At 43.7% G+C, this 11,171-nt stretch overlaps 1 long non-coding RNA gene across 1 annotated transcript; it reads right to left on the reverse strand.

The window, feature by feature from the left end:
* Positions 1 to 1,108: 1,108 nt before the first annotated feature.
* On the reverse strand, positions 1,109 to 10,577 carry LOC116809680 (uncharacterized). The gene is made up of 3 exons (XR_004369931.1): positions 10,520 to 10,577; positions 4,481 to 4,570; positions 1,109 to 1,411 (listed from the first exon to the last, which is right to left on the reverse strand). It is a non-coding gene; the product is annotated as an uncharacterized LOC116809680 (long non-coding RNA).
* Positions 10,578 to 11,171: the final 594 nt, after the last annotated feature.

An 11,171-nucleotide genomic window follows, 5' to 3' on the forward strand; every position in this document is an offset into this window, starting at 1 on the left:
AAGTATTAGGTTGGTGTAAAAGTAATTGCTGCGTTTGCCATTATTTGCAACCCCAATTACTCTTCTTCAATATTTTTGCTGATTAAAATTATAGAGTGAGAAGAGGAAGAGAAAGTAATTGGGCAGCTGGGCATTCTGGCTGTGTCCTTAGAGGATTCTGGGGAGAGAGCCTTCTCTCTGAGGGTGGGCAATCTAAAAGTGTACATCCCGGCATGCAAAGCTGACCCAAAGGGAGCACTGGTGTCTTCAGAGGGCACTTTGGTGCTTGACGTGTGTGTAGTAACTTAGTCCAAGCATCTGCAAAGTCCAAGTGATCTATTCATTTGTAAACAAAAATACCTCCCAAGAGGAAAGAGGAGGCCAGGAGGGACACAGAGAAGCAAGCTGATTGCAGCAATGGAAGAAAGAAAATGCTCCAGAGGCTCCTCGGGTAGCCCGTAGCCCGGTCCCCTGAGGAAGATCTCTCCTTCCTGCGCATTGGCTTCTTTAGGGTCCTGAAGGCAGGCTTCTCAAAGCCCTGTGTCTCTGGGCCTCTTCTCTTTTCTTTTTCTTTCTTTCTTTTTTTTTTTTTTTTTGAGACAGAGTGTCGCACTGTCACCCAGGCTGGAGTGCAGTGGCGTGATCTCTGCTCACTGCAACCTCCACCTCCAGGGTTCAAGGGATTCTCCTGCCTCAGCCTCCCGAGTAGCTGGGATTACAGGTGCCCACCACCACGCCTGGCTAGTTTTTTGTATTTTTAGTAGAGGTGGGGTTTCACTATGTTGGCCAGTCTGGTCTTGAACTCCTGACTTTGTGATCTGCCTGCCTCGGCCTCCCAAAGTGTTGGGATTACAGGTGTGAGCCACCACACCTGGCCCCAGGGCCTCTTCTATAGAGAGGGCAGCCTGACAGGAGGCAAGAGAGACAGCCACTTCCTGGGCCCCCATCTACCTTCACCCCGTCCCCATGGAACCACTTCGTTCCACTCAAGCATCACAAATCACCCATGGACTGTTGAAGCCCTCTTGGCCTTTCCAGAATAGATTTCCTGGATGGGGATGCCGTCCTCCAGACACCCCTTCCAAGCTGCGTGCTATAAACTGAATCCTTAGCATGGAAAACAAAAGCCTTGCCAGCCCACAAATCACTTTTAATGATCCCTGAAAGAAGCCATCAGTAAAGCTCAGGCAGAGATCTGGAAGTCTGGAGGTATGGCTACAAAAACACAAGGTGAGGAAGGTGACATATCAAGGCTCATTTCACTTGGGCAGCATCTCTGTTTCTTTCTTTCATGGATCATTGTGTTTGCCTCTTTGTCTGCCGGGAGGCAGAGATGCATCTTACCTGAACACATTAGGAATTTATAGTTAATCTTGAGCTGTGATGAGCCTTATCCATCTCGATATTGGTACCATACTCTGGACTGTGCTGCCTGTGTGTTCAGACAGAGGGATTCAATTATAAACAAAATGCCTGCAACAAATGCCAGGCTTCTCCTATTAGAATGTTAAATGGTCAGTGTAGCTGTGAGTGCAGAAGGAAAAGCTATTGTCAGCTCCCTCCACCCCTCACCCTACTTCATTTCTTCTGCTCTGCTTTCCCCAGCCTCTTAGGAATATGATATGGTGATGAAACTCAGTCCTCACCCTTTTAGCCTGGTCACAGTCCCCTCCCAGGTTTAAGTAGACTCCAGAGTGCTAGAGCCCATTTGACAGAGAGGAAGTACATCACTATTATAGCCCTGATTTAATATCACAAATATGGTAAATCATATTTTCAAAAAATGGCCAGAGCCGTGTTTCTAATATTTCTGGTCCCATGTTCTTTTCCTGAACTTTTCACTCCCTATTAAGGAGTGGAGTCTGCTTTCCCTTCCTCCGAACCTGGTTGGGCTTTCTGACAGCTTCAGTGAATAGAGTGCAGCAGATGAGATCCTGTATGGCTTCTGCAAGGCTGGGTTATAAAAAGTAATATTGCTTCTGCCTGGTTCCATCTTTCTCAAGATGCCAAGCTTTGGAGCCCGGCCACCATGCTGTGGGGACCCCTAGTCCACATAGAGAGGCCATGTATGGTTGTTCCAGCTGACAGTCCCTGCTAAGGTCACAGCTGCCAGCTGGCAGCACCTACCAGAGCTGGGAGTGAGTGAGACTTCAGATGATTCCAGCCTTGGCACACCCCAGCGTGTGTGGGTGGAGCACAAATGAGCTATCCCTGCTGAGCCCTGCCCAAATAGCAATTTGTGAGCAAAATTAATGTCCTATTGTTTCAAGCCATAAAGTTATAGGGTAATTTTGTTGGAACAGGCATAGCAACTGGAATAATGACTCTTCTAGATCTGGCATCTAGAAGCCTGAAAAGACTACTACACTCCTCACTCACTGAGTCAGGTCAGTCTCAAGCCAGGCCCAGAAAGACAAACACTGCATGATCTCATTTACAAGTGGAATCTAAAAAAACTTGAACTCACAGAAGCAGAGCGTTGAACAGAAGTTGCCAGGGGTTGGGGAGTGGGGAAAATGGGAGATGTTGGCCAAAGGGTACAAATTTTCAGTTATAAAATGAACAAGTTCTGGGATCTAATGAATAGCATGGGTGGTGATGGATGTGTTAATTAATTTGACTGTAGTAACAATTACACAATGTATATATATGCCAAATCATCACATTATACACCTTGAATATAGTCTATCTTTATTTGATAATTCAATATTTTTTTGGGAGGCCGAGGCGGGTGGATCACTTGAGGTCAGGAGTTCGAGACCAGTCTGGCCAACATGGCAAAACCCCGTCTTTATTAAAAATACAAAAATTAGCTGGGCATGGTGGCACGCACCTGTAGTCACAGTTACTTGGGAGGCTGAGGCACAGTAATTGCTTGAACCTGGGAGGCGAAGGTTGCAGTGAGCCAAGATCACGCCACTGCACTCCAGCTTGGGTGACAGAGTGAAACTGTGTCTCAAAAAAGATATATATTTTTAAAAACTTAAAAAAAAAAAGAAAATGCCGGTGTTTTGCTGAAGTCAACAAGCTTTGTAAAAAAGCACTGGTACAAGCCAGGTGCAGTGGGGGCAGCTGTAGTCCTACATCGGAGGCTTGAGGCAGGAGGAATCGCTTGACCCCAGGCGTTCAAGACCAGCCTGGGCAACATAGTGAGACCCTGTCTCAAAAATAAAATAAAATCATTTTTTCAAAAGCACTAGTACAAATAAAAGGCTTGATAGTTTTACTGTAAAGAAAAAGGTCTAGAACAACAAACATTAAATTGGTCATTTTTGAGGAGGAGAATGGAATGTGAGGTGATAAATTGCGGACTTTAGTTTTTTGCTGTATATACCTCTGTATTATTTGAAAAGAATACAAACAAGTATTATAATTTCTAAAATTCTAAAACCAACCAACTAACCAATTAATAAGTAAATGTCTTGCTTGTTGATTGACTTAGAATTGAAAAAGATAGAACAGACATGTCTTGCCATCCCTGGGCTCTTTCTGGAGCACTTGGTTCCTTTCTGGATGTTGGCAAAAGAGACGGTGATGGGGAATCTCCCGTTAGACTTCTTTCCCTTTCCCATGCAAGGCAGGTCTGGTCAAGTATAGGACACCTGTGGCCCATAAGGTCCTGGGATGACTAGCGAATATCAAATCTAAGCAGCACCAAGCAGTCTCCCTCCCGGGACTTCTAAGAAAGTCTGATACCCAGATGCTGTTTCTTTCGTTTGAATGTGAGGATGAAGCTGTTTCTTTACTTTTCTGTTTTAGAACAAAGCTTTTAAAGCCATACCGTCAGTTGATAAAGCACCTTGAGTTGTTTGTCTAAAAATGGGGATAATTTCTCAAAGAACTACTGGCAAACACTTGCCAGGTTTCTCTGACAGCCACTGGCTCAATTTTGGGAGATGTTGGTTATGAGTAGCTGGTGCCATTGGGAGAGATGGAGACTGAACTCATGGTTCAGATCCAGTAACAACAGAAGTCGATCATTTTGAAGTGGATACAGCTAATCTTGTGAACGGACATAGCACCAGAATACAATGCATTCTTATACTTTATTTACTAAGCAAACAGAGGCAAATGGCTTGATTTCTCTTTTATTCATCCTCGTAACATTCAACTGAGCTCCCGCTTGTATCAGAATATTCCATCCTTAGTAAAATGAACTGCGGACAGCATATGAGTGGCTTGTAAATATGAAAGTGTTGCCTTTTACCTTGGATGTGCCTTGGCCAGGCCATATGTAACTTAAGCCATGGCTACCAAGAGTGACATTGTATCAAGTTCCCCAGGGAACAGCAGTGGCAGAATCAGAAATAAAAAAGCTGACCAAAAGCTCTCTTTTCATGCTAGCTGGAATTTACCGAAAGTGAATCCAGACTGCAAAAGGGTACTAAGGCTGGGTTAGAAATTATAAACCTTCATGAGACACAAATAAAACACACTTCCCTATAGATCAGCCAGCAGTACAAGAGACGACTGCCCACCGATGAGATGTCTGGGAGCTTACCTCTGCAAGGATTCAGTGGAGTGGCACTGGGGAGCAGGTAGCATTTTGATTGTGAATGTTTCTTTGATTTGGCACTGCTCTGAGACGGAGCTGTTCCATAATAGATTTAGGGTGGTTATATACACAGTCTTGTGATGCTGGCTAGCAGAAAGTTTGAATACTCAAGTGATAGTTTAAATATACTTTTCAAAGGAACGCATTTTTAAGTACCCCTCAATTCTTTCATTTCTTTTATCCTTTGAAACCCAGGGTAAGTGTTTCCTCATCAAATAGTACATTCTCTTTAAATATACTAAATCACATGCTAAGCATTCCTTGCCCTCTTTTTACAAAATGATCAGATTAGGAAGAATGACATTGCAACTGTATTGCTAATTTCTTTATCTGTCCTTACAAAGGTTTAGCTTTCCAAAGCAGCTTTAAAATTTAAGTGCCTGTGAGATGCCATGTGCAGTCAGGTACCAAAGATACAGCTCTACCTGCAATGGCTTTCTGTTTTGGGTGGCATTTCTAAGCATTAATGTATTAATGTGCACCAGAACCACCTGAGATACATTTTTTTGGGGGGGGGGGGGGGCAAGGTCTCACTCTGTTGCTCAGGTTGGAGTACAGTGGTATGATCTCAGCTCACTGTAACCTTGACTTCCCCAAGCTCAGGCGATCCTCCCACCTTAGCCTCCAGAGTACCTACTACTGCAGATAGGCACCACCATGCTTAGCTAGTTTTTTTTCTTTTTTTTTTTTTTTTTTTTTTGGAGAGACAGGGTTTTGCCATGTTGCCCAGGCTGCTCTCCAATTCCTGGGCTCAAGTGATCTACCCACCTTGGCCTCCCAAAGTGCTGAGATTATATGCATGAGCCACCACACCTGGCCTAGGATACTTTTTATTTATTTATTTATTTATTTATTTATTTATTTATTTATTTATTTATTTATTTTTGAGACAGAGTCTGGCTCTGTCACCCAAGCTGGAGTGCAGTGGCCTGATCTTGGCTTACTGCAACCTCCGCCTCCTGGGTTCAAGTGATTCTCCTGCCTCAGCCTAACGAGTAGCTGGGATTACAGGTGCCTGCCACCATGCCCAGCTAATTTTTGTATTTTCAGTAGAGACAGGGCTCTCATCACATTGGCCGGGCTGGTCTCAAGCTCCTGACCTCAAATGATCCACCTGCCTCAGCCTCCCAAAGTGCTAGGATTACAGGCACAAGCCACCGTGCCCAGCCTGGGATACTTTTTAAACATGTAAATACCTGGCTCCATCCCCAGAGGCTGTGTTTCATTAGGTCTGGGGTGTGTCCTCTGGCATCTGCCTTTTAACAAGCATCCCAGATGATTCCATTGAGAGTAGTCTGCAGCCTATACCACCCCTCCAGAGGTGAAAATCTCCTTCGTGGCCTTCCTGTCTGCCTACACTAGAAAGTGCCATTGTGCAGCATTTGACACTTATCTGTCATTTTACTTTTCGGAATTGACTTTTTATATAATGACTTTATTAAAACTCAATTTTTACTTTTTCCTATTTGTCCTGCAAGGTCCAGACTTGAGATAGAAATAAGTTTGGGGCCGGGCGCCATGGCTGCTGCCTGTAATCCCAACACTTTGGGAGGCTGAGGTGGGCAGATCATGGGGTCAGGTGTTTGAGAACAGCCTGGCCAACATGGTGAAACCTCATCTCTACTAAAGATACAAAAAAATTAGCTGGGTGTGGTGGCGCACACATGTAATCCCAGATACTTGGGAAGCTGAGGCAGGAGAATCACTCGAACCCAGGAGGCAGAGATTGAAGGAGCTGAGATGGCACCACTGCACTCCAGCCTGGGCCACAGAGTGAGACTCTGTCTCAAAATAATAACAATAAACAAGTTCAGAGGAGCAAGATTACAGGGAAGTGGATGTTTAAAGTCTAAATCAGAATCTAATTTTGATGCAAGGTATAATGTTCACTTACTAAAAGCAGCTTAGGGATTCTGAGCTAAGAAATATTCATGTGGATAAGAAAAAAATCTATTGTAGAAGTGAATTACATGTTCTTTTCAGAAATGTAATCCTCTATTTCATTAAAACAGTTTTAATGCTAAAGAAAAAAAGGCATGAGTCCTGTTTAGCTAAACTTTAATTGCTGAAAGTATCATGATAGGACATTTCATTCTCCCAGCCCCCAGGCTTCCCTCAATTCGTGTTAATAGCCAGGTTGGCAGGACACACAACTTGAACACTGAAAAGGTCATCACATCCTGATTCAAGACCTCATAGCTAAAGAATTTATCATCTTATCATTGGGTCAAAAAAATTGTTACTTCTGTTTTGATCTTCCATAAACCCTCTTCTCTCCCTAGGGCTCCCTGGCATAAAACAGAATTGTGACCAACTAAGCAGGGTCACAAATATTACTTCCCATCAGTTCCCTGGACTTCTTAAAGATGGTAGCCAAGGTTAGGAGAGTGAATATTACTCCTGAGCTGCGTGGATAGAGTGAATAAAGTTGTGAAATCTCCTCTCCTCTGATAATTAAGGTTCTGACCACAGGAGAATAAGAAGAATTAGAAAAATGAGTAGTACTGGATGATTATTGTTTTGTTTGTATGTTTGTTTGTTTTGTCCATTTAACATCCCTTTCTCCTTCGGTAATCAAATCCCTCTTTTATGGGAAACTCTTTATGTGTGGTTTGGATAGAGTTGCCCCTGCCCATTACCACGATCAGAGTACTCAGGTTCCTCTTCTTAACCCCTCCACACCACCCCTACACCCACCCCCGCCCCGGCCCGATCCCCAGCCCTGGAGTAGTTGGCTACTAGATAGACATATAGGCACATGCCTTAAAGGGGCCAGTCGATAACCTCCCTGGTACTTTTCGGCCAGAGGTGCGAGAAACCTTCTCTTTCCTCTGGGATTGCTAAACCAGCAGGTGGGTAATCTTGGGCTGTGGGGTGTCATCATTATCATCACGATGAAAGAGCCCACCTGAGCTAGGAAAAGATAGATGGACCTCAGGTGACATTATTTGAGCCTGAATGCAGCCGAGTCTGATTTTTAATTACATGAGTCCATAAAAACTCTCCCATTACTTGAGGCCAGGAGTTTGAGATCAGCCTGGGCAATATAGTAGATCCTTCCCTCTTCAATTCAAAATTTAAAATGAGCTGGGCATGGTGGCATGCCCCTGTGGTTCCAGTTACTTGGGAGGCTAAGGTGGGAGGATTGCTTGAGCCCTGGAGGATGAGGCTGCAGTGAGCCATGATTGCACCACTGCACTGCAGCCTGGGTGACAGAGTGAGACCCTGTCTCAAATAAAATAAAACCCCTCCATAGACTGTTTGCCTTTAGGTTAGTTGAGGGTGGCTTTCTGTCACTTGCAACCAAAAGAACCCTGAGTAATATAGATTGTACATTTGTCCTGGAGATTTATGGCATGGTGGGGTGGATGCTACTGATGCAGCCGGTGGCCTCATCTCCCAGCTGCTGTGAGTGGTATCTAATGACTTATACCTGTGACCATCCTGGAGGATTGCCCTTGAATGACAAAGCACCCTCACCCTGAAATGCATGGGAAATTACATCCCACCCAGGAGTCAGGCATGCACTAACTGACACATTTTTGCCGCAAGGTGGGACAGCTCTGCAGAGCAATTTCTGAGCCCAGGCTCCCCAGAGATCCGCCAAGGCTAGAGTTTACCTGAGGCCACACAGTGCTTAGCTCTTCTCCTTCCTTATCTGCTTTTCTTGCCCCCTTACAATTTTCCTGAAGAGCCTTCCCTCAGTATATTCCTTTTTTTTTTTTTTTTTTTTTTAATGGACTCTCGCTCTGTCACCCAGGCTGGTGTGCAATGGCGCAATCTCAGCTCACTGCAACCTCCGCCTCCCGGGTTCAAGTGATTCTTCTGTCTCAGCCTCCCCAGTAGCTGGGATTACATGTGCATGCCACCACACCAGGCTAATTTTTGTATTTTTAGTAGAGATGGGGTTTCACCATGTTGGCCAGGCTGGTCTCAAACTCCTGACCTCAAGTGATCCACCTGCCTCAGACTCCCAAAGTGCTGGGATTACAGGCATGAGCCACTGTGCCCGGCACACTCGGTACATTTCATGCACCTGAATTCCTGCCTTGGCCTCTGCTTTTAGGGAATACAATCTAAGACATATAGTCTTTTTAAAATTAGTTCTCATTTTAATCAAATAAATATATTACATGGTTAAAAAGCAAAAAGGTACGAAGAGGCTTTTGCTGGTAAACAGCAGTCTCCTGCTCAACCCTTCTCCACCCCTAGTCAGGGAGGCAATTAATCTCGACTTTTCTAATTCCCTATTACCTATGTCAATGATTTCAATAGCAAGCATACATTATTTCCGTTTTAAGCATTATCTGCTGACGTCCCCCAAGGGCAGAGGAGAACTTTGCTCATTTATACTGCCTTTGCTCTCATTCTCCCCATCCCCCACCAGCATCATGTATCAGAACTTTTGGTTCAATCAATACTTGTTTGTTTGTTTGAGACAGGGTCTTGCTCTGTTGCCCAGGCTGGAGTGTAGTGGCCTGATTTCGGCTCACTGCAGTCTCAACCCCCCAGTCTGAAGCCATCTTCCCATCTCAGCCTCCTGAGTAGCTGGCACTATAGGCATACGCCACCACACCTGGCTAATTTTTGTATTTTTTTGTAGAGATGGGGTTTCACCATGTTGCCCAGGCTGATCTTGAACTCCTGAGCTGAAGCGATTCACCCACCTTGGCCTCTCAAAGTGCTGGGAGGCATGAGCCACTGTGCCCAGCCAATAGTTATTTTTTATATTATTGTGACTGTTATAACCTATAACCATATTTCATCAAAATTAAGATTGTCATCAATTGTAAGATATATTATTTTGTGTTAATTTTTTTTATTTTTAATTTTTGTGGGTACATAATAGGTGTTTACATTTATGGGGTACGTGAGATGTTTTGATTCAGGCATGCAATGTGAAGTAAGCACATCACGGGAAATGGGGTATCCATCCCCCGCCTCAAGCATTTATTCTTTGTATTACAAACAATCTAATTATGCTCTTTTAGTTTTTTGTTGTTGTTGTTGTTGTTGTTGTTTTTTGGTGAGATAGAGTTTTGCTCTTGTTGCCCATGCTAGAGTGCAATGGCGTGATCTTGGCTCACAGCAACCTCCGCCTCCCAGGTTTAAGCAATTCTCCTGCCTCAGCCTCCTGAGTAGCTGGGATTACAGGCATGTGCCACCACACCTGGCTAATTTTGTATTTTTAGTAGAAATGGGGTTTCTACATGTTGGTCAGGCTCAAACTCCCGACCTCAGGTGATCCACCAGCCTCTACCTCCCAAAGTGCTGGGATTACAGACATGAGCCACCACGCCCAGCCATTCTTTTAGTTATGTTTAAGCGTACAATCAAACTGTTACTGACTATAATGACCCTCTTGTGCTATCAAATACTAGATCTTATTCATTCTTTCTGTTGTTTTTGGTACCCATTAACAAACCTCCCCTTCCAGCCCCCCACCACCCCCTGCCCGCCAACTACCTCTCCTAGCCTGTGGTAACCTGTACTATTATTTTATATACTACTGAGAAGACAAAATGTTGCCAATTAAGCACGACATACCATCAATTATATGTTGCATTCCAGTTTCAGAAATAGCAACATGTAAAAAAAAAAACGTTTCGTCAGTCCCCCTTCCCTACACACTAGAATATCAGATCCATAAAAGCAAGCACTTGGTTTGTTTTCTTCACTGCTGCAGGCTTGGTAAAGCACACAGAGCTCAGTGAAGAACTGTTGAATGAATATGCAAATTCTGATTCCTTTTGAGCTGCACAGTTTGCTATGATGCAGTTTGATTCTTATGTAACCCATTTGCTTAGTTTTCTAGGAACCTCCCATTAGTAATTCCCAAATGTCCCAGCATTACTGTCACATATGATTTCATCCCATTCTCATGTGCTCAAACATGTCAGTCCCATCTTCTCTCCTATTTAGGAGGACTCTGGATTGACCTCCTGAAGCCCTCTGTCCTTCTATTCCCATCTCTACCTCCCTCACCTCATCTGGGAATTCCCTTTACTGCTCTCTTGTGTTCTTTTTTTCTTGATCCCATGTTTCCCCTTTTTTGGATTACCACCTTGTTCTTATGGAGCATATCCTTGATTATCTTCCTGGGAAAGGTCTTTTTTTGGGGAGTGGTTGTGTGTCTAAAAAGATCTTTATTATACCACCCCATTATTGATTGATAATTTGGGGTAGGTAGAGAACTCTAGAATGAGTATTGTTTTTCACTCAGAGCTTTGAAGGCTCCATGGAATGAATCAGCCCTCCTACTCCCACAGGCACTGTGGTGTGGCCTTCTTTGCTAATCAGCTGCTACTTTTCCGTCTTCCTGCCATTTCCCTAAAATAACCTGAAATCTGTTTATTCTTGCTTCATCTCCAATTTTTTTGGTCTTTGTGAGTTTATCCCTTTTTTAAAAATTTATTTACTCTTTATTATTTAGTAGAGTTTTAAGAAACAGAGGAAAGACATTACTTCTGGTTACTGTTTTTCCATTGGGGCTTTGTTTTTAAATAACATTTCCTTATTTCAAAGTTAATGTATGTTTATTGAATAAAACACAAATAAGCAAAAGAAGGAAAATTAATATCACCTGTGATCCTGCTGCCTAGAGAAAGTAATTGTGACTATGGATTTTTCCAGCACT

This window comes from Hylobates moloch, unplaced genomic scaffold (genome assembly GCF_009828535.3).
Source record: "Hylobates moloch isolate HMO894 unplaced genomic scaffold, HMol_V3 SCAFFOLD_1, whole genome shotgun sequence".
Taxonomy (NCBI): Eukaryota; Metazoa; Chordata; class Mammalia; order Primates; family Hylobatidae; genus Hylobates; species Hylobates moloch.